Consider the following 16,610-nt stretch of genomic DNA (forward strand, 5'->3'; position numbering starts at 1 on the left):
TACTTGACGACAACGGCCAAAATTTAGCGTTTCCACTTTGTAGAACGGCATGCTCGGGACGCATTTCGTGGAGACGAACGCCAGCAATCGTGACACCAGACTGCGCCTGTGAATCCTGTCGTTGCACCACGCACTGTGCTGCTACGACAATTTAAGAAAGAGACGCTCACGGCTTGCTGCGCTGTTCCCTTCGCGGGTAATCAGTGCTCCTGCTTTCGAGACAGAAAACATTGGCAGCGGTGGGATTCGAACCCACGCCTCCGAAGAGACTGGTGCCTGAAACCAGCGCCTTAGACCGCTCGGCCACGCTACCTACGTGGCACGGCGGTCACAGGAGCTGCGTTCTACCCCACGAGAAAACATCGCAATGGCACAAAAAACGAGAAAAAGCTGGCAGCGGTGGGATTCGAACCCACGCCTCCGAAGAGACTGGTGCCTTAAACCAGCGCCTTAGACCGCTCGGCCACGCTACCTGTGCCCGTGTTCTTCGCTTTTGTAGAAACAGTGCACGACACAGCTTCCTGTTCTGCTGCGACTGGCTGCTCATCCATTGCACCTCAAACAACTGCCATTTTCGAATAGAGATTAACTACACAGGCAGCTGCCCGCTCTCTGGTGCGGCGGCATTACGTGTTGATAATGAATTGGTAGTGCCACCCGCAGCCTGCGGAACATGAGTGAAAAATCAAGAGGGCACCGTAATTTCAAACACTGAGTCACAATCGTCACTGCAGCGACAGCAAGGCAAAACTTTAAAAATTGCCGTGACCAGGATTCGAACCTGGGTTATTGCGGCCACAACGCAATGTCCTAACCACTAGACGATCACGGCCACGGAGGCACCGCCGACGGCAGTTCTCGCGACTGCAAGTGGCGATGAACAGCAAAGCTCGGCCCACACACCACTGTGTCTCCCCACAGCTGTGCCAGACGCGGTCTCCATTATATGTATACTGGCAAACGAACGTGTCTGCGCTGTAAGGACACTAAGCAGTGTGGTTAGCTGCATTCAACCCCCGTGGCAATGTCTTGCAGTCCTCCAACTCTGTTGACCACAGGTATGTGCCTCAATAAGAGGTGGACAGACGTCGCATCGCTCTCGCCGTCACTTGTGACCGCGAATCGTACTTAACGTAATTTTCTGCAAGCGTCAGCGGAGCGTCAGTCGAGCTAAGTCGGGCCAAGTCGCATAAGAGGAGCAACAAAATGCGCATTTCCGGTACCGGGAATCGAACCCGGGCCTCCTGGGTGAGAGCCAGGCATCCTAGCCACTAGACCACACCGGATAACGACGCAAGCGCTCCTCCAGCGAACGCAGCAAACAGTACACACGCTACTTGACGACAACGGCCAAAATTTAGCGTTTCCACTTTGTAGAACGGCATGCTCGGGACGCATTTCGTGGAGACGAACGCCAGCAATCGTGACACCAGACTGCGCCTGTGAATCCTGTCGTTGCACCACGCACTGTGCTGCTACGACAATTTAAGAAAGAGACGCTCACGGCTTGCTGCGCTGTTCCCTTCGCGGGTAATCAGTGCTCCTGCTTTCGAGACAGAAAACATTGGCAGCGGTGGGATTCGAACCCACGCCTCCGAAGAGACTGGTGCCTGAAACCAGCGCCTTAGACCGCTCGGCCACGCTACCTACGTGGCACGGCGGTCACAGGAGCTGCGTTCTACCCCACGAGAAAACATCGCAATGGCACAAAAAACGAGAAAAAGCTGGCAGCGGTGGGATTCGAACCCACGCCTCCGAAGAGACTGGTGCCTTAAACCAGCGCCTTAGACCGCTCGGCCACGCTACCTGTGCCCGTGTTCTTCGCTTTTGTAGAAACAGTGCACGACACAGCTTCCTGTTCTGCTGCGACTGGCTGCTCATCCATTGCACCTCAAACAACTGCCATTTTCGAATAGAGATTAACTACACAGGCAGCTGCCCGCTCTCTGGTGCGGCGGCATTACGTGTTGATAATGAATTGGTAGTGCCACCCGCAGCCTGCGGAACATGAGTGAAAAATCAAGAGGGCACCGTAATTTCAAACACTGAGTCACAATCGTCACTGCAGCGACAGCAAGGCAAAACTTTAAAAATTGCCGTGACCAGGATTCGAACCTGGGTTATTGCGGCCACAACGCAATGTCCTAACCACTAGACGATCACGGCCACGGAGGCACCGCCGACGGCAGTTCTCGCGACTGCAAGTGGCGATGAACAGCAAAGCTCGGCCCACACACCACTGTGTCTCCCACAGCTGTGCCAGACGCGGTCTCCATTATATGTATACTGGCAAACGAACGTGTCTGCGCTGTAAGGACACTAAGCAGTGTGGTTAGCTGCATTCAACCCCCGTGGCAATGTCTTGCAGTCCTCCAACTCTGTTGACCACAGGTATGTGCCTCAATAAGAGGTGGACAGACGTCGCATCGCTCTCGCCGTCACTTGTGACCGCGAATCGTACTTAACGTAATTTTCTGCAAGCGTCAGCGGAGCGTCAGTCGAGCTAAGTCGGGCCAAGTCGCATAAGAGGAGCAACAAAATGCGCATTTCCGGTACCGGGAATCGAACCCGGGCCTCCTGGGTGAGAGCCAGGCATCCTAGCCACTAGACCACACCGGATAACGACGCAAGCGCTCCTCCAGCGAACGCAGCAAACAGTACACACGCTACTTGACGACAACGGCCAAAATTTAGCGTTTCCACTTTGTAGAACGGCATGCTCGGGACGCATTTCGTGGAGACGAACGCCAGCAATCGTGACACCAGACTGCGCCTGTGAATCCTGTCGTTGCACCACGCACTGTGCTGCTACGACAATTTAAGAAAGAGACGCTCACGGCTTGCTGCGCTGTTCCCTTCGCGGGTAATCAGTGCTCCTGCTTTCGAGACAGAAAACATTGGCAGCGGTGGGATTCGAACCCACGCCTCCGAAGAGACTGGTGCCTGAAACCAGCGCCTTAGACCGCTCGGCCACGCTACCTACGTGGCACGGCGGTCACAGGAGCTGCGTTCTACCCCACGAGAAAACATCGCAATGGCACAAAAAACGAGAAAAAGCTGGCAGCGGTGGGATTCGAACCCACGCCTCCGAAGAGACTGGTGCCTTAAACCAGCGCCTTAGACCGCTCGGCCACGCTACCTGTGCCCGTGTTCTTCGCTTTTGTAGAAACAGTGCACGACACAGCTTCCTGTTCTGCTGCGACTGGCTGCTCATCCATTGCACCTCAAACAACTGCCATTTTCGAATAGAGATTAACTACACAGGCAGCTGCCCGCTCTCTGGTGCGGCGGCATTACGTGTTGATAATGAATTGGTAGTGCCACCCGCAGCCTGCGGAACATGAGTGAAAAATCAAGAGGGCACCGTAATTTCAAACACTGAGTCACAATCGTCACTGCAGCGACAGCAAGGCAAAACTTTAAAAATTGCCGTGACCAGGATTCGAACCTGGGTTATTGCGGCCACAACGCAATGTCCTAACCACTAGACGATCACGGCCACGGAGGCACCGCCGACGGCAGTTCTCGCGACTGCAAGTGGCGATGAACAGCAAAGCTCGGCCCACACACCACTGTGTCTCCCCACAGCTGTGCCAGACGCGGTCTCCATTATATGTATACTGGCAAACGAACGTGTCTGCGCTGTAAGGACACTAAGCAGTGTGGTTAGCTGCATTCAACCCCCGTGGCAATGTCTTGCAGTCCTCCAACTCTGTTGACCACAGGTATGTGCCTCAATAAGAGGTGGACAGACGTCGCATCGCTCTCGCCGTCACTTGTGACCGCGAATCGTACTTAACGTAATTTTCTGCAAGCGTCAGCGGAGCGTCAGTCGAGCTAAGTCGGGCCAAGTCGCATAAGAGGAGCAACAAAATGCGCATTTCCGGTACCGGGAATCGAACCCGGGCCTCCTGGGTGAGAGCCAGGCATCCTAGCCACTAGACCACACCGGATAACGACGCAAGCGCTCCTCCAGCGAACGCAGCAAACAGTACACACGCTACTTGACGACAACGGCCAAAATTTAGCGTTTCCACTTTGTAGACGGCATGCTCGGGACGCATTTCGTGGAGACGAACGCCAGCAATCGTGACACCAGACTGCGCCTGTGAATCCTGTCGTTGCACCACGCACTGTGCTGCTACGACAATTTAAGAAAGAGACGCTCACGGCTTGCTGCGCTGTTCCCTTCGCGGGTAATCAGTGCTCCTGCTTTCGAGACAGAAAACATTGGCAGCGGTGGGATTCGAACCCACGCCTCCGAAGAGACTGGTGCCTGAAACCAGCGCCTTAGACCGCTCGGCCACGCTACCTACGTGGCACGGCGGTCACAGGAGCTGCGTTCTACCCCACGAGAAAACATCGCAATGGCACAAAAAACGAGAAAAAGCTGGCAGCGGTGGGATTCGAACCCACGCCTCCGAAGAGACTGGTGCCTTAAACCAGCGCCTTAGACCGCTCGGCCACGCTACCTGTGCCCGTGTTCTTCGCTTTTGTAGAAACAGTGCACGACACAGCTTCCTGTTCTGCTGCGACTGGCTGCTCATCCATTGCACCTCAAACAACTGCCATTTTCGAATAGAGATTAACTACACAGGCAGCTGCCCGCTCTCTGGTGCGGCGGCATTACGTGTTGATAATGAATTGGTAGTGCCACCCGCAGCCTGCGGAACATGAGTGAAAAATCAAGAGGGCACCGTAATTTCAAACACTGAGTCACAATCGTCACTGCAGCGACAGCAAGGCAAAACTTTAAAAATTGCCGTGACCAGGATTCGAACCTGGGTTATTGCGGCCACAACGCAATGTCCTAACCACTAGACGATCACGGCCACGGAGGCACCGCCGACGGCAGTTCTCGCGACTGCAAGTGGCGATGAACAGCAAAGCTCGGCCCACACACCACTGTGTCTCCCCACAGCTGTGCCAGACGCGGTCTCCATTATATGTATACTGGCAAACGAACGTGTCTGCGCTGTAAGGACACTAAGCAGTGTGGTTAGCTGCATTCAACCCCCGTGGCAATGTCTTGCAGTCCTCCAACTCTGTTGACCACAGGTATGTGCCTCAATAAGAGGTGGACAGACGTCGCATCGCTCTCGCCGTCACTTGTGACCGCGAATCGTACTTAACGTAATTTTCTGCAAGCGTCAGCGGAGCGTCAGTCGAGCTAAGTCGGGCCAAGTCGCATAAGAGGAGCAACAAAATGCGCATTTCCGGTACCGGGAATCGAACCCGGGCCTCCTGGGTGAGAGCCAGGCATCCTAGCCACTAGACCACACCGGATAACGACGCAAGCGCTCCTCCAGCGAACGCAGCAAACAGTACACACGCTACTTGACGACAACGGCCAAAATTTAGCGTTTCCACTTTGTAGAACGGCATGCTCGGGACGCATTTCGTGGAGACGAACGCCAGCAATCGTGACACCAGACTGCGCCTGTGAATCCTGTCGTTGCACCACGCACTGTGCTGCTACGACAATTTAAGAAAGAGACGCTCACGGCTTGCTGCGCTGTTCCCTTCGCGGGTAATCAGTGCTCCTGCTTTCGAGACAGAAAACATTGGCAGCGGTGGGATTCGAACCCACGCCTCCGAAGAGACTGGTGCCTGAAACCAGCGCCTTAGACCGCTCGGCCACGCTACCTACGTGGCACGGCGGTCACAGGAGCTGCGTTCTACCCCACGAGAAAACATCGCAATGGCACAAAAAACGAGAAAAAGCTGGCAGCGGTGGGATTCGAACCCACGCCTCCGAAGAGACTGGTGCCTTAAACCAGCGCCTTAGACCGCTCGGCCACGCTACCTGTGCCCGTGTTCTTCGCTTTTGTAGAAACAGTGCACGACACAGCTTCCTGTTCTGCTGCGACTGGCTGCTCATCCATTGCACCTCAAACAACTGCCATTTTCGAATAGAGATTAACTACACAGGCAGCTGCCCGCTCTCTGGTGCGGCGGCATTACGTGTTGATAATGAATTGGTAGTGCCACCCGCAGCCTGCGGAACATGAGTGAAAAATCAAGAGGGCACCGTAATTTCAAACACTGAGTCACAATCGTCACTGCAGCGACAGCAAGGCAAAACTTTAAAAATTGCCGTGACCAGGATTCGAACCTGGGTTATTGCGGCCACAACGCAATGTCCTAACCACTAGACGATCACGGCCACGGAGGCACCGCCGACGGCAGTTCTCGCGACTGCAAGTGGCGATGAACAGCAAAGCTCGGCCCACACACCACTGTGTCTCCCCACAGCTGTGCCAGACGCGGTCTCCATTATATGTATACTGGCAAACGAACGTGTCTGCGCTGTAAGGACACTAAGCAGTGTGGTTAGCTGCATTCAACCCCCGTGGCAATGTCTTGCAGTCCTCCAACTCTGTTGACCACAGGTATGTGCCTCAATAAGAGGTGGACAGACGTCGCATCGCTCTCGCCGTCACTTGTGACCGCGAATCGTACTTAACGTAATTTTCTGCAAGCGTCAGCGGAGCGTCAGTCGAGCTAAGTCGGGCCAAGTCGCATAAGAGGAGCAACAAAATGCGCATTTCCGGTACCGGGAATCGAACCCGGGCCTCCTGGGTGAGAGCCAGGCATCCTAGCCACTAGACCACACCGGATAACGACGCAAGCGCTCCTCCAGCGAACGCAGCAAACAGTACACACGCTACTTGACGACAACGGCCAAAATTTAGCGTTTCCACTTTGTAGAACGGCATGCTCGGGACGCATTTCGTGGAGACGAACGCCAGCAATCGTGACACCAGACTGCGCCTGTGAATCCTGTCGTTGCACCACGCACTGTGCTGCTACGACAATTTAAGAAAGAGACGCTCACGGCTTGCTGCGCTGTTCCCTTCGCGGGTAATCAGTGCTCCTGCTTTCGAGACAGAAAACATTGGCAGCGGTGGGATTCGAACCCACGCCTCCGAAGAGACTGGTGCCTGAAACCAGCGCCTTAGACCGCTCGGCCACGCTACCTACGTGGCACGGCGGTCACAGGAGCTGCGTTCTACCCCACGAGAAAACATCGCAATGGCACAAAAAACGAGAAAAAGCTGGCAGCGGTGGGATTCGAACCCACGCCTCCGAAGAGACTGGTGCCTTAAACCAGCGCCTTAGACCGCTCGGCCACGCTACCTGTGCCCGTGTTCTTCGCTTTTGTAGAAACAGTGCACGACACAGCTTCCTGTTCTGCTGCGACTGGCTGCTCAATCCATTGCACCTCAAACAACTGCCATTTTCGAATAGAGATTAACTACACAGGCAGCTGCCCGCTCTCTGGTGCGGCGGCATTACGTGTTGATAATGAATTGGTAGTGCCACCCGCAGCCTGCGGAACATGAGTGAAAAATCAAGAGGGCACCGTAATTTCAAACACTGAGTCACAATCGTCACTGCAGCGACAGCAAGGCAAAACTTTAAAAATTGCCGTGACCAGGATTCGAACCTGGGTTATTGCGGCCACAACGCAATGTCCTAACCACTAGACGATCACGGCCACGGAGGCACCGCCGACGGCAGTTCTCGCGACTGCAAGTGGCGATGAACAGCAAAGCTCGGCCCACACACCACTGTGTCTCCCCACAGCTGTGCCAGACGCGGTCTCCATTATATGTATACTGGCAAACGAACGTGTCTGCGCTGTAAGGACACTAAGCAGTGTGGTTAGCTGCATTCAACCCCCGTGGCAATGTCTTGCAGTCCTCCAACTCTGTTGACCACAGGTATGTGCCTCAATAAGAGGTGGACAGACGTCGCATCGCTCTCGCCGTCACTTGTGACCGCGAATCGTACTTAACGTAATTTTCTGCAAGCGTCAGCGGAGCGTCAGTCGAGCTAAGTCGGGCCAAGTCGCATAAGAGGAGCAACAAAATGCGCATTTCCGGTACCGGGAATCGAACCCGGGCCTCCTGGGTGAGAGCCAGGCATCCTAGCCACTAGACCACACCGGATAACGACGCAAGCGCTCCTCCAGCGAACGCAGCAAACAGTACACACGCTACTTGACGACAACGGCCAAAATTTAGCGTTTCCACTTTGTAGAACGGCATGCTCGGGACGCATTTCGTGGAGACGAACGCCAGCAATCGTGACACCAGACTGCGCCTGTGAATCCTGTCGTTGCACCACGCACTGTGCTGCTACGACAATTTAAGAAAGAGACGCTCACGGCTTGCTGCGCTGTTCCCTTCGCGGGTAATCAGTGCTCCTGCTTTCGAGACAGAAAACATTGGCAGCGGTGGGATTCGAACCCACGCCTCCGAAGAGACTGGTGCCTGAAACCAGCGCCTTAGACCGCTCGGCCACGCTACCTACGTGGCACGGCGGTCACAGGAGCTGCGTTCTACCCCACGAGAAAACATCGCAATGGCACAAAAAACGAGAAAAAGCTGGCAGCGGTGGGATTCGAACCCACGCCTCCGAAGAGACTGGTGCCTTAAACCAGCGCCTTAGACCGCTCGGCCACGCTACCTGTGCCCGTGTTCTTCGCTTTTGTAGAAACAGTGCACGACACAGCTTCCTGTTCTGCTGCGACTGGCTGCTCATCCATTGCACCTCAAACAACTGCCATTTTCGAATAGAGATTAACTACACAGGCAGCTGCCCGCTCTCTGGTGCGGCGGCATTACGTGTTGATAATGAATTGGTAGTGCCACCCGCAGCCTGCGGAACATGAGTGAAAAATCAAGAGGGCACCGTAATTTCAAACACTGAGTCACAATCGTCACTGCAGCGACAGCAAGGCAAAACTTTAAAAATTGCCGTGACCAGGATTCGAACCTGGGTTATTGCGGCCACAACGCAATGTCCTAACCACTAGACGATCACGGCCACGGAGGCACCGCCGACGGCAGTTCTCGCGACTGCAAGTGGCGATGAACAGCAAAGCTCGGCCCACACACCACTGTGTCTCCCCACAGCTGTGCCAGACGCGGTCTCCATTATATGTATACTGGCAAACGAACGTGTCTGCGCTGTAAGGACACTAAGCAGTGTGGTTAGCTGCATTCAACCCCCGTGGCAATGTCTTGCAGTCCTCCAACTCTGTTGACCACAGGTATGTGCCTCAATAAGAGGTGGACAGACGTCGCATCGCTCTCGCCGTCACTTGTGACCGCGAATCGTACTTAACGTAATTTTCTGCAAGCGTCAGCGGAGCGTCAGTCGAGCTAAGTCGGGCCAAGTCGCATAAGAGGAGCAACAAAATGCGCATTTCCGGTACCGGGAATCGAACCCGGGCCTCCTGGGTGAGAGCCAGGCATCCTAGCCACTAGACCACACCGGATAACGACGCAAGCGCTCCTCCAGCGAACGCAGCAAACAGTACACACGCTACTTGACGACAACGGCCAAAATTTAGCGTTTCCACTTTGTAGAACGGCATGCTCGGGACGCATTTCGTGGAGACGAACGCCAGCAATCGTGACACCAGACTGCGCCTGTGAATCCTGTCGTTGCACCACGCACTGTGCTGCTACGACAATTTAAGAAAGAGACGCTCACGGCTTGCTGCGCTGTTCCCTTCGCGGGTAATCAGTGCTCCTGCTTTCGAGACAGAAAACATTGGCAGCGGTGGGATTCGAACCCACGCCTCCGAAGAGACTGGTGCCTGAAACCAGCGCCTTAGACCGCTCGGCCACGCTACCTACGTGGCACGGCGGTCACAGGAGCTGCGTTCTACCCCACGAGAAAACATCGCAATGGCACAAAAAACGAGAAAAAGCTGGCAGCGGTGGGATTCGAACCCACGCCTCCGAAGAGACTGGTGCCTTAAACCAGCGCCTTAGACCGCTCGGCCACGCTACCTGTGCCCGTGTTCTTCGCTTTTGTAGAAACAGTGCACGACACAGCTTCCTGTTCTGCTGCGACTGGCTGCTCATCCATTGCACCTCAAACAACTGCCATTTTCGAATAGAGATTAACTACACAGGCAGCTGCCCGCTCTCTGGTGCGGCGGCATTACGTGTTGATAATGAATTGGTAGTGCCACCCGCAGCCTGCGGAACATGAGTGAAAAATCAAGAGGGCACCGTAATTTCAAACACTGAGTCACAATCGTCACTGCAGCGACAGCAAGGCAAAACTTTAAAAATTGCCGTGACCAGGATTCGAACCTGGGTTATTGCGGCCACAACGCAATGTCCTAACCACTAGACGATCACGGCCACGGAGGCACCGCCGACGGCAGTTCTCGCGACTGCAAGTGGCGATGAACAGCAAAGCTCGGCCCACACACCACTGTGTCTCCCCACAGCTGTGCCAGACGCGGTCTCCATTATATGTATACTGGCAAACGAACGTGTCTGCGCTGTAAGGACACTAAGCAGTGTGGTTAGCTGCATTCAACCCCCGTGGCAATGTCTTGCAGTCCTCCAACTCTGTTGACCACAGGTATGTGCCTCAATAAGAGGTGGACAGACGTCGCATCGCTCTCGCCGTCACTTGTGACCGCGAATCGTACTTAACGTAATTTTCTGCAAGCGTCAGCGGAGCGTCAGTCGAGCTAAGTCGGGCCAAGTCGCATAAGAGGAGCAACAAAATGCGCATTTCCGGTACCGGGAATCGAACCCGGGCCTCCTGGGTGAGAGCCAGGCATCCTAGCCACTAGACCACACCGGATAACGACGCAAGCGCTCCTCCAGCGAACGCAGCAAACAGTACACACGCTACTTGACGACAACGGCCAAAATTTAGCGTTTCCACTTTGTAGAACGGCATGCTCGGGACGCATTTCGTGGAGACGAACGCCAGCAATCGTGACACCAGACTGCGCCTGTGAATCCTGTCGTTGCACCACGCACTGTGCTGCTACGACAATTTAAGAAAGAGACGCTCACGGCTTGCTGCGCTGTTCCCTTCGCGGGTAATCAGTGCTCCTGCTTTCGAGACAGAAAACATTGGCAGCGGTGGGATTCGAACCCACGCCTCCGAAGAGACTGGTGCCTGAAACCAGCGCCTTAGACCGCTCGGCCACGCTACCTACGTGGCACGGCGGTCACAGGAGCTGCGTTCTACCCCACGAGAAAACATCGCAATGGCACAAAAAACGAGAAAAAGCTGGCAGCGGTGGGATTCGAACCCACGCCTCCGAAGAGACTGGTGCCTTAAACCAGCGCCTTAGACCGCTCGGCCACGCTACCTGTGCCCGTGTTCTTCGCTTTTGTAGAAACAGTGCACGACACAGCTTCCTGTTCTGCTGCGACTGGCTGCTCATCCATTGCACCTCAAACAACTGCCATTTTCGAATAGAGATTAACTACACAGGCAGCTGCCCGCTCTCTGGTGCGGCGGCATTACGTGTTGATAATGAATTGGTAGTGCCACCCGCAGCCTGCGGAACATGAGTGAAAAATCAAGAGGGCACCGTAATTTCAAACACTGAGTCACAATCGTCACTGCAGCGACAGCAAGGCAAAACTTTAAAAATTGCCGTGACCAGGATTCGAACCTGGGTTATTGCGGCCACAACGCAATGTCCTAACCACTAGACGATCACGGCCACGGAGGCACCGCCGACGGCAGTTCTCGCGACTGCAAGTGGCGATGAACAGCAAAGCTCGGCCCACACACCACTGTGTCTCCCCACAGCTGTGCCAGACGCGGTCTCCATTATATGTATACTGGCAAACGAACGTGTCTGCGCTGTAAGGACACTAAGCAGTGTGGTTAGCTGCATTCAACCCCCGTGGCAATGTCTTGCAGTCCTCCAACTCTGTTGACCACAGGTATGTGCCTCAATAAGAGGTGGACAGACGTCGCATCGCTCTCGCCGTCACTTGTGACCGCGAATCGTACTTAACGTAATTTTCTGCAAGCGTCAGCGGAGCGTCAGTCGAGCTAAGTCGGGCCAAGTCGCATAAGAGGAGCAACAAAATGCGCATTTCCGGTACCGGGAATCGAACCCGGGCCTCCTGGGTGAGAGCCAGGCATCCTAGCCACTAGACCACACCGGATAACGACGCAAGCGCTCCTCCAGCGAACGCAGCAAACAGTACACACGCTACTTGACGACAACGGCCAAAATTTAGCGTTTCCACTTTGTAGAACGGCATGCTCGGGACGCATTTCGTGGAGACGAACGCCAGCAATCGTGACACCAGACTGCGCCTGTGAATCCTGTCGTTGCACCACGCACTGTGCTGCTACGACAATTTAAGAAAGAGACGCTCACGGCTTGCTGCGCTGTTCCCTTCGCGGGTAATCAGTGCTCCTGCTTTCGAGACAGAAAACATTGGCAGCGGTGGGATTCGAACCCACGCCTCCGAAGAGACTGGTGCCTGAAACCAGCGCCTTAGACCGCTCGGCCACGCTACCTACGTGGCACGGCGGTCACAGGAGCTGCGTTCTACCCCACGAGAAAACATCGCAATGGCACAAAAAACGAGAAAAAGCTGGCAGCGGTGGGATTCGAACCCACGCCTCCGAAGAGACTGGTGCCTTAAACCAGCGCCTTAGACCGCTCGGCCACGCTACCTGTGCCCGTGTTCTTCGCTTTTGTAGAAACAGTGCACGACACAGCTTCCTGTTCTGCTGCGACTGGCTGCTCATCCATTGCACCTCAAACAACTGCCATTTTCGAATAGAGATTAACTACACAGGCAGCTGCCCGCTCTCTGGTGCGGCGGCATTACGTGTTGATAATGAATTGGTAGTGCCACCCGCAGCCTGCGGAACATGAGTGAAAAATCAAGAGGGCACCGTAATTTCAAACACTGAGTCACAATCGTCACTGCAGCGACAGCAAGGCAAAACTTTAAAAATTGCCGTGACCAGGATTCGAACCTGGGTTATTGCGGCCACAACGCAATGTCCTAACCACTAGACGATCACGGCCACGGAGGCACCGCCGACGGCAGTTCTCGCGACTGCAAGTGGCGATGAACAGCAAAGCTCGGCCCACACACCACTGTGTCTCCCCACAGCTGTGCCAGACGCGGTCTCCATTATATGTATACTGGCAAACGAACGTGTCTGCGCTGTAAGGACACTAAGCAGTGTGGTTAGCTGCATTCAACCCCCGTGGCAATGTCTTGCAGTCCTCCAACTCTGTTGACCACAGGTATGTGCCTCAATAAGAGGTGGACAGACGTCGCATCGCTCTCGCCGTCACTTGTGACCGCGAATCGTACTTAACGTAATTTTCTGCAAGCGTCAGCGGAGCGTCAGTCGAGCTAAGTCGGGCCAAGTCGCATAAGAGGAGCAACAAAATGCGCATTTCCGGTACCGGGAATCGAACCCGGGCCTCCTGGGTGAGAGCCAGGCATCCTAGCCACTAGACCACACCGGATAACGACGCAAGCGCTCCTCCAGCGAACGCAGCAAACAGTACACACGCTACTTGACGACAACGGCCAAAATTTAGCGTTTCCACTTTGTAGAACGGCATGCTCGGGACGCATTTCGTGGAGACGAACGCCAGCAATCGTGACACCAGACTGCGCCTGTGAATCCTGTCGTTGCACCACGCACTGTGCTGCTACGACAATTTAAGAAAGAGACGCTCACGGCTTGCTGCGCTGTTCCCTTCGCGGGTAATCAGTGCTCCTGCTTTCGAGACAGAAAACATTGGCAGCGGTGGGATTCGAACCCACGCCTCCGAAGAGACTGGTGCCTGAAACCAGCGCCTTAGACCGCTCGGCCACGCTACCTACGTGGCACGGCGGTCACAGGAGCTGCGTTCTACCCCACGAGAAAACATCGCAATGGCACAAAAAACGAGAAAAAGCTGGCAGCGGTGGGATTCGAACCCACGCCTCCGAAGAGACTGGTGCCTTAAACCAGCGCCTTAGACCGCTCGGCCACGCTACCTGTGCCCGTGTTCTTCGCTTTTGTAGAAACAGTGCACGACACAGCTTCCTGTTCTGCTGCGACTGGCTGCTCATCCATTGCACCTCAAACAACTGCCATTTTCGAATAGAGATTAACTACACAGGCAGCTGCCCGCTCTCTGGTGCGGCGGCATTACGTGTTGATAATGAATTGGTAGTGCCACCCGCAGCCTGCGGAACATGAGTGAAAAATCAAGAGGGCACCGTAATTTCAAACACTGAGTCACAATCGTCACTGCAGCGACAGCAAGGCAAAACTTTAAAAATTGCCGTGACCAGGATTCGAACCTGGGTTATTGCGGCCACAACGCAATGTCCTAACCACTAGACGATCACGGCCACGGAGGCACCGCCGACGGCAGTTCTCGCGACTGCAAGTGGCGATGAACAGCAAAGCTCGGCCCACACACCACTGTGTCTCCCCACAGCTGTGCCAGACGCGGTCTCCATTATATGTATACTGGCAAACGAACGTGTCTGCGCTGTAAGGACACTAAGCAGTGTGGTTAGCTGCATTCAACCCCCGTGGCAATGTCTTGCAGTCCTCCAACTCTGTTGACCACAGGTATGTGCCTCAATAAGAGGTGGACAGACGTCGCATCGCTCTCGCCGTCACTTGTGACCGCGAATCGTACTTAACGTAATTTTCTGCAAGCGTCAGCGGAGCGTCAGTCGAGCTAAGTCGGGCCAAGTCGCATAAGAGGAGCAACAAAATGCGCATTTCCGGTACCGGGAATCGAACCCGGGCCTCCTGGGTGAGAGCCAGGCATCCTAGCCACTAGACCACACCGGATAACGACGCAAGCGCTCCTCCAGCGAACGCAGCAAACAGTACACACGCTACTTGACGACAACGGCCAAAATTTAGCGTTTCCACTTTGTAGAACGGCATGCTCGGGACGCATTTCGTGGAGACGAACGCCAGCAATCGTGACACCAGACTGCGCCTGTGAATCCTGTCGTTGCACCACGCACTGTGCTGCTACGACAATTTAAGAAAGAGACGCTCACGGCTTGCTGCGCTGTTCCCTTCGCGGGTAATCAGTGCTCCTGCTTTCGAGACAGAAAACATTGGCAGCGGTGGGATTCGAACCCACGCCTCCGAAGAGACTGGTGCCTGAAACCAGCGCCTTAGACCGCTCGGCCACGCTACCTACGTGGCACGGCGGTCACAGGAGCTGCGTTCTACCCCACGAGAAAACATCGCAATGGCACAAAAAACGAGAAAAAGCTGGCAGCGGTGGGATTCGAACCCACGCCTCCGAAGAGACTGGTGCCTTAAACCAGCGCCTTAGACCGCTCGGCCACGCTACCTGTGCCCGTGTTCTTCGCTTTTGTAGAAACAGTGCACGACACAGCTTCCTGTTCTGCTGCGACTGGCTGCTCATCCATTGCACCTCAAACAACTGCCATTTTCGAATAGAGATTAACTACACAGGCAGCTGCCCGCTCTCTGGTGCGGCGGCATTACGTGTTGATAATGAATTGGTAGTGCCACCCGCAGCCTGCGGAACATGAGTGAAAAATCAAGAGGGCACCGTAATTTCAAACACTGAGTCACAATCGTCACTGCAGCGACAGCAAGGCAAAACTTTAAAAATTGCCGTGACCAGGATTCGAACCTGGGTTATTGCGGCCACAACGCAATGTCCTAACCACTAGACGATCACGGCCACGGAGGCACCGCCGACGGCAGTTCTCGCGACTGCAAGTGGCGATGAACAGCAAAGCTCGGCCCACACACCACTGTGTCTCCCCACAGCTGTGCCAGACGCGGTCTCCATTATATGTATACTGGCAAACGAACGTGTCTGCGCTGTAAGGACACTAAGCAGTGTGGTTAGCTGCATTCAACCCCCGTGGCAATGTCTTGCAGTCCTCCAACTCTGTTGACCACAGGTATGTGCCTCAATAAGAGGTGGACAGACGTCGCATCGCTCTCGCCGTCACTTGTGACCGCGAATCGTACTTAACGTAATTTTCTGCAAGCGTCAGCGGAGCGTCAGTCGAGCTAAGTCGGGCCAAGTCGCATAAGAGGAGCAACAAAATGCGCATTTCCGGTACCGGGAATCGAACCCGGGCCTCCTGGGTGAGAGCCAGGCATCCTAGCCACTAGACCACACCGGATAACGACGCAAGCGCTCCTCCAGCGAACGCAGCAAACAGTACACACGCTACTTGACGACAACGGCCAAAATTTAGCGTTTCCACTTTGTAGAACGGCATGCTCGGGACGCATTTCGTGGAGACGAACGCCAGCAATCGTGACACCAGACTGCGCCTGTGAATCCTGTCGTTGCACCACGCACTGTGCTGCTACGACAATTTAAGAAAGAGACGCTCACGGCTTGCTGCGCTGTTCCCTTCGCGGGTAATCAGTGCTCCTGCTTTCGAGACAGAAAACATTGGCAGCGGTGGGATTCGAACCCACGCCTCCGAAGAGACTGGTGCCTGAAACCAGCGCCTTAGACCGCTCGGCCACGCTACCTACGTGGCACGGCGGTCACAGGAGCTGCGTTCTACCCCACGAGAAAACATCGCAATGGCACAAAAAACGAGAAAAAGCTGGCAGCGGTGGGATTCGAACCCACGCCTCCGAAGAGACTGGTGCCTTAAACCAGCGCCTTAGACCGCTCGGCCACGCTACCTGTGCCCGTGTTCTTCGCTTTTGTAGAAACAGTGCACGACACAGCTTCCTGTTCTGCTGCGACTGGCTGCTCATCCATTGCACCTCAAACAACTGCCATTTTCGAATAGAGATTAACTACACAGGCAGCT

General features: G+C 54.8%; 50 non-coding genes across 50 annotated transcripts; all 50 read right to left on the reverse strand.

The window, feature by feature from the left end:
• Positions 1 to 231: 231 nt before the first annotated feature.
• On the reverse strand, positions 232 to 313 carry Trnal-cag (transfer RNA leucine (anticodon CAG)). The gene has a single exon. It is a non-coding gene; the product is annotated as a tRNA-Leu (tRNA).
• Positions 314 to 391: 78 nt separating this feature from the next.
• On the reverse strand, positions 392 to 473 carry Trnal-aag (transfer RNA leucine (anticodon AAG)). The gene has a single exon. It is a non-coding gene; the product is annotated as a tRNA-Leu (tRNA).
• A 287-nt stretch (positions 474 to 760) lies between these two features.
• On the reverse strand, positions 761 to 832 carry Trnah-gug (transfer RNA histidin (anticodon GUG)). The gene has a single exon. It is a non-coding gene; the product is annotated as a tRNA-His (tRNA).
• A 382-nt stretch (positions 833 to 1,214) lies between these two features.
• On the reverse strand, positions 1,215 to 1,286 carry Trnae-cuc (transfer RNA glutamic acid (anticodon CUC)). Its single transcript has one exon. It is a non-coding gene; the product is annotated as a tRNA-Glu (tRNA).
• Positions 1,287 to 1,565: 279 nt separating this feature from the next.
• Positions 1,566 to 1,647, reverse strand: Trnal-cag (transfer RNA leucine (anticodon CAG)). The gene has a single exon. It is a non-coding gene; the product is annotated as a tRNA-Leu (tRNA).
• A 78-nt stretch (positions 1,648 to 1,725) lies between these two features.
• On the reverse strand, positions 1,726 to 1,807 carry Trnal-aag (transfer RNA leucine (anticodon AAG)). Its single transcript has one exon. It is a non-coding gene; the product is annotated as a tRNA-Leu (tRNA).
• Positions 1,808 to 2,094: 287 nt separating this feature from the next.
• Positions 2,095 to 2,166, reverse strand: Trnah-gug (transfer RNA histidin (anticodon GUG)). The gene has a single exon. It is a non-coding gene; the product is annotated as a tRNA-His (tRNA).
• Positions 2,167 to 2,547: 381 nt separating this feature from the next.
• Trnae-cuc (transfer RNA glutamic acid (anticodon CUC)) lies at positions 2,548 to 2,619 on the reverse strand. The gene has a single exon. It is a non-coding gene; the product is annotated as a tRNA-Glu (tRNA).
• Positions 2,620 to 2,898: 279 nt separating this feature from the next.
• On the reverse strand, positions 2,899 to 2,980 carry Trnal-cag (transfer RNA leucine (anticodon CAG)). Its single transcript has one exon. It is a non-coding gene; the product is annotated as a tRNA-Leu (tRNA).
• Positions 2,981 to 3,058: 78 nt separating this feature from the next.
• Positions 3,059 to 3,140, reverse strand: Trnal-aag (transfer RNA leucine (anticodon AAG)). Its single transcript has one exon. It is a non-coding gene; the product is annotated as a tRNA-Leu (tRNA).
• Positions 3,141 to 3,427: 287 nt separating this feature from the next.
• On the reverse strand, positions 3,428 to 3,499 carry Trnah-gug (transfer RNA histidin (anticodon GUG)). Its single transcript has one exon. It is a non-coding gene; the product is annotated as a tRNA-His (tRNA).
• Positions 3,500 to 3,881: 382 nt separating this feature from the next.
• Positions 3,882 to 3,953, reverse strand: Trnae-cuc (transfer RNA glutamic acid (anticodon CUC)). The gene has a single exon. It is a non-coding gene; the product is annotated as a tRNA-Glu (tRNA).
• Positions 3,954 to 4,231: 278 nt separating this feature from the next.
• Trnal-cag (transfer RNA leucine (anticodon CAG)) lies at positions 4,232 to 4,313 on the reverse strand. The gene has a single exon. It is a non-coding gene; the product is annotated as a tRNA-Leu (tRNA).
• A 78-nt stretch (positions 4,314 to 4,391) lies between these two features.
• Trnal-aag (transfer RNA leucine (anticodon AAG)) lies at positions 4,392 to 4,473 on the reverse strand. The gene has a single exon. It is a non-coding gene; the product is annotated as a tRNA-Leu (tRNA).
• Positions 4,474 to 4,760: 287 nt separating this feature from the next.
• On the reverse strand, positions 4,761 to 4,832 carry Trnah-gug (transfer RNA histidin (anticodon GUG)). The gene has a single exon. It is a non-coding gene; the product is annotated as a tRNA-His (tRNA).
• A 382-nt stretch (positions 4,833 to 5,214) lies between these two features.
• Positions 5,215 to 5,286, reverse strand: Trnae-cuc (transfer RNA glutamic acid (anticodon CUC)). Its single transcript has one exon. It is a non-coding gene; the product is annotated as a tRNA-Glu (tRNA).
• Positions 5,287 to 5,565: 279 nt separating this feature from the next.
• Positions 5,566 to 5,647, reverse strand: Trnal-cag (transfer RNA leucine (anticodon CAG)). Its single transcript has one exon. It is a non-coding gene; the product is annotated as a tRNA-Leu (tRNA).
• Positions 5,648 to 5,725: 78 nt separating this feature from the next.
• Trnal-aag (transfer RNA leucine (anticodon AAG)) lies at positions 5,726 to 5,807 on the reverse strand. The gene has a single exon. It is a non-coding gene; the product is annotated as a tRNA-Leu (tRNA).
• Positions 5,808 to 6,094: 287 nt separating this feature from the next.
• Positions 6,095 to 6,166, reverse strand: Trnah-gug (transfer RNA histidin (anticodon GUG)). The gene has a single exon. It is a non-coding gene; the product is annotated as a tRNA-His (tRNA).
• A 382-nt stretch (positions 6,167 to 6,548) lies between these two features.
• Trnae-cuc (transfer RNA glutamic acid (anticodon CUC)) lies at positions 6,549 to 6,620 on the reverse strand. The gene has a single exon. It is a non-coding gene; the product is annotated as a tRNA-Glu (tRNA).
• A 279-nt stretch (positions 6,621 to 6,899) lies between these two features.
• Trnal-cag (transfer RNA leucine (anticodon CAG)) lies at positions 6,900 to 6,981 on the reverse strand. Its single transcript has one exon. It is a non-coding gene; the product is annotated as a tRNA-Leu (tRNA).
• Positions 6,982 to 7,059: 78 nt separating this feature from the next.
• On the reverse strand, positions 7,060 to 7,141 carry Trnal-aag (transfer RNA leucine (anticodon AAG)). Its single transcript has one exon. It is a non-coding gene; the product is annotated as a tRNA-Leu (tRNA).
• A 288-nt stretch (positions 7,142 to 7,429) lies between these two features.
• Positions 7,430 to 7,501, reverse strand: Trnah-gug (transfer RNA histidin (anticodon GUG)). Its single transcript has one exon. It is a non-coding gene; the product is annotated as a tRNA-His (tRNA).
• A 382-nt stretch (positions 7,502 to 7,883) lies between these two features.
• Trnae-cuc (transfer RNA glutamic acid (anticodon CUC)) lies at positions 7,884 to 7,955 on the reverse strand. The gene has a single exon. It is a non-coding gene; the product is annotated as a tRNA-Glu (tRNA).
• Positions 7,956 to 8,234: 279 nt separating this feature from the next.
• On the reverse strand, positions 8,235 to 8,316 carry Trnal-cag (transfer RNA leucine (anticodon CAG)). Its single transcript has one exon. It is a non-coding gene; the product is annotated as a tRNA-Leu (tRNA).
• Positions 8,317 to 8,394: 78 nt separating this feature from the next.
• Trnal-aag (transfer RNA leucine (anticodon AAG)) lies at positions 8,395 to 8,476 on the reverse strand. Its single transcript has one exon. It is a non-coding gene; the product is annotated as a tRNA-Leu (tRNA).
• Positions 8,477 to 8,763: 287 nt separating this feature from the next.
• Trnah-gug (transfer RNA histidin (anticodon GUG)) lies at positions 8,764 to 8,835 on the reverse strand. The gene has a single exon. It is a non-coding gene; the product is annotated as a tRNA-His (tRNA).
• A 382-nt stretch (positions 8,836 to 9,217) lies between these two features.
• On the reverse strand, positions 9,218 to 9,289 carry Trnae-cuc (transfer RNA glutamic acid (anticodon CUC)). The gene has a single exon. It is a non-coding gene; the product is annotated as a tRNA-Glu (tRNA).
• Positions 9,290 to 9,568: 279 nt separating this feature from the next.
• Trnal-cag (transfer RNA leucine (anticodon CAG)) lies at positions 9,569 to 9,650 on the reverse strand. Its single transcript has one exon. It is a non-coding gene; the product is annotated as a tRNA-Leu (tRNA).
• Positions 9,651 to 9,728: 78 nt separating this feature from the next.
• On the reverse strand, positions 9,729 to 9,810 carry Trnal-aag (transfer RNA leucine (anticodon AAG)). Its single transcript has one exon. It is a non-coding gene; the product is annotated as a tRNA-Leu (tRNA).
• A 287-nt stretch (positions 9,811 to 10,097) lies between these two features.
• On the reverse strand, positions 10,098 to 10,169 carry Trnah-gug (transfer RNA histidin (anticodon GUG)). Its single transcript has one exon. It is a non-coding gene; the product is annotated as a tRNA-His (tRNA).
• Positions 10,170 to 10,551: 382 nt separating this feature from the next.
• On the reverse strand, positions 10,552 to 10,623 carry Trnae-cuc (transfer RNA glutamic acid (anticodon CUC)). Its single transcript has one exon. It is a non-coding gene; the product is annotated as a tRNA-Glu (tRNA).
• Positions 10,624 to 10,902: 279 nt separating this feature from the next.
• Positions 10,903 to 10,984, reverse strand: Trnal-cag (transfer RNA leucine (anticodon CAG)). Its single transcript has one exon. It is a non-coding gene; the product is annotated as a tRNA-Leu (tRNA).
• Positions 10,985 to 11,062: 78 nt separating this feature from the next.
• On the reverse strand, positions 11,063 to 11,144 carry Trnal-aag (transfer RNA leucine (anticodon AAG)). Its single transcript has one exon. It is a non-coding gene; the product is annotated as a tRNA-Leu (tRNA).
• A 287-nt stretch (positions 11,145 to 11,431) lies between these two features.
• Positions 11,432 to 11,503, reverse strand: Trnah-gug (transfer RNA histidin (anticodon GUG)). The gene has a single exon. It is a non-coding gene; the product is annotated as a tRNA-His (tRNA).
• Positions 11,504 to 11,885: 382 nt separating this feature from the next.
• On the reverse strand, positions 11,886 to 11,957 carry Trnae-cuc (transfer RNA glutamic acid (anticodon CUC)). The gene has a single exon. It is a non-coding gene; the product is annotated as a tRNA-Glu (tRNA).
• Positions 11,958 to 12,236: 279 nt separating this feature from the next.
• On the reverse strand, positions 12,237 to 12,318 carry Trnal-cag (transfer RNA leucine (anticodon CAG)). Its single transcript has one exon. It is a non-coding gene; the product is annotated as a tRNA-Leu (tRNA).
• A 78-nt stretch (positions 12,319 to 12,396) lies between these two features.
• Trnal-aag (transfer RNA leucine (anticodon AAG)) lies at positions 12,397 to 12,478 on the reverse strand. Its single transcript has one exon. It is a non-coding gene; the product is annotated as a tRNA-Leu (tRNA).
• Positions 12,479 to 12,765: 287 nt separating this feature from the next.
• On the reverse strand, positions 12,766 to 12,837 carry Trnah-gug (transfer RNA histidin (anticodon GUG)). Its single transcript has one exon. It is a non-coding gene; the product is annotated as a tRNA-His (tRNA).
• A 382-nt stretch (positions 12,838 to 13,219) lies between these two features.
• Positions 13,220 to 13,291, reverse strand: Trnae-cuc (transfer RNA glutamic acid (anticodon CUC)). Its single transcript has one exon. It is a non-coding gene; the product is annotated as a tRNA-Glu (tRNA).
• Positions 13,292 to 13,570: 279 nt separating this feature from the next.
• Positions 13,571 to 13,652, reverse strand: Trnal-cag (transfer RNA leucine (anticodon CAG)). The gene has a single exon. It is a non-coding gene; the product is annotated as a tRNA-Leu (tRNA).
• A 78-nt stretch (positions 13,653 to 13,730) lies between these two features.
• Trnal-aag (transfer RNA leucine (anticodon AAG)) lies at positions 13,731 to 13,812 on the reverse strand. Its single transcript has one exon. It is a non-coding gene; the product is annotated as a tRNA-Leu (tRNA).
• A 287-nt stretch (positions 13,813 to 14,099) lies between these two features.
• Positions 14,100 to 14,171, reverse strand: Trnah-gug (transfer RNA histidin (anticodon GUG)). The gene has a single exon. It is a non-coding gene; the product is annotated as a tRNA-His (tRNA).
• A 382-nt stretch (positions 14,172 to 14,553) lies between these two features.
• Positions 14,554 to 14,625, reverse strand: Trnae-cuc (transfer RNA glutamic acid (anticodon CUC)). The gene has a single exon. It is a non-coding gene; the product is annotated as a tRNA-Glu (tRNA).
• Positions 14,626 to 14,904: 279 nt separating this feature from the next.
• On the reverse strand, positions 14,905 to 14,986 carry Trnal-cag (transfer RNA leucine (anticodon CAG)). The gene has a single exon. It is a non-coding gene; the product is annotated as a tRNA-Leu (tRNA).
• Positions 14,987 to 15,064: 78 nt separating this feature from the next.
• Positions 15,065 to 15,146, reverse strand: Trnal-aag (transfer RNA leucine (anticodon AAG)). Its single transcript has one exon. It is a non-coding gene; the product is annotated as a tRNA-Leu (tRNA).
• A 287-nt stretch (positions 15,147 to 15,433) lies between these two features.
• Trnah-gug (transfer RNA histidin (anticodon GUG)) lies at positions 15,434 to 15,505 on the reverse strand. Its single transcript has one exon. It is a non-coding gene; the product is annotated as a tRNA-His (tRNA).
• A 382-nt stretch (positions 15,506 to 15,887) lies between these two features.
• Trnae-cuc (transfer RNA glutamic acid (anticodon CUC)) lies at positions 15,888 to 15,959 on the reverse strand. The gene has a single exon. It is a non-coding gene; the product is annotated as a tRNA-Glu (tRNA).
• A 279-nt stretch (positions 15,960 to 16,238) lies between these two features.
• Trnal-cag (transfer RNA leucine (anticodon CAG)) lies at positions 16,239 to 16,320 on the reverse strand. Its single transcript has one exon. It is a non-coding gene; the product is annotated as a tRNA-Leu (tRNA).
• Positions 16,321 to 16,398: 78 nt separating this feature from the next.
• On the reverse strand, positions 16,399 to 16,480 carry Trnal-aag (transfer RNA leucine (anticodon AAG)). Its single transcript has one exon. It is a non-coding gene; the product is annotated as a tRNA-Leu (tRNA).
• Between the last annotated feature and the right edge of the window lie 130 nt (positions 16,481 to 16,610).

This window comes from Schistocerca nitens, unplaced genomic scaffold, assembly GCF_023898315.1.
Source record: "Schistocerca nitens isolate TAMUIC-IGC-003100 unplaced genomic scaffold, iqSchNite1.1 HiC_scaffold_189, whole genome shotgun sequence".
NCBI lineage: Eukaryota > Metazoa > Arthropoda > Insecta > Orthoptera > Acrididae > Schistocerca > Schistocerca nitens.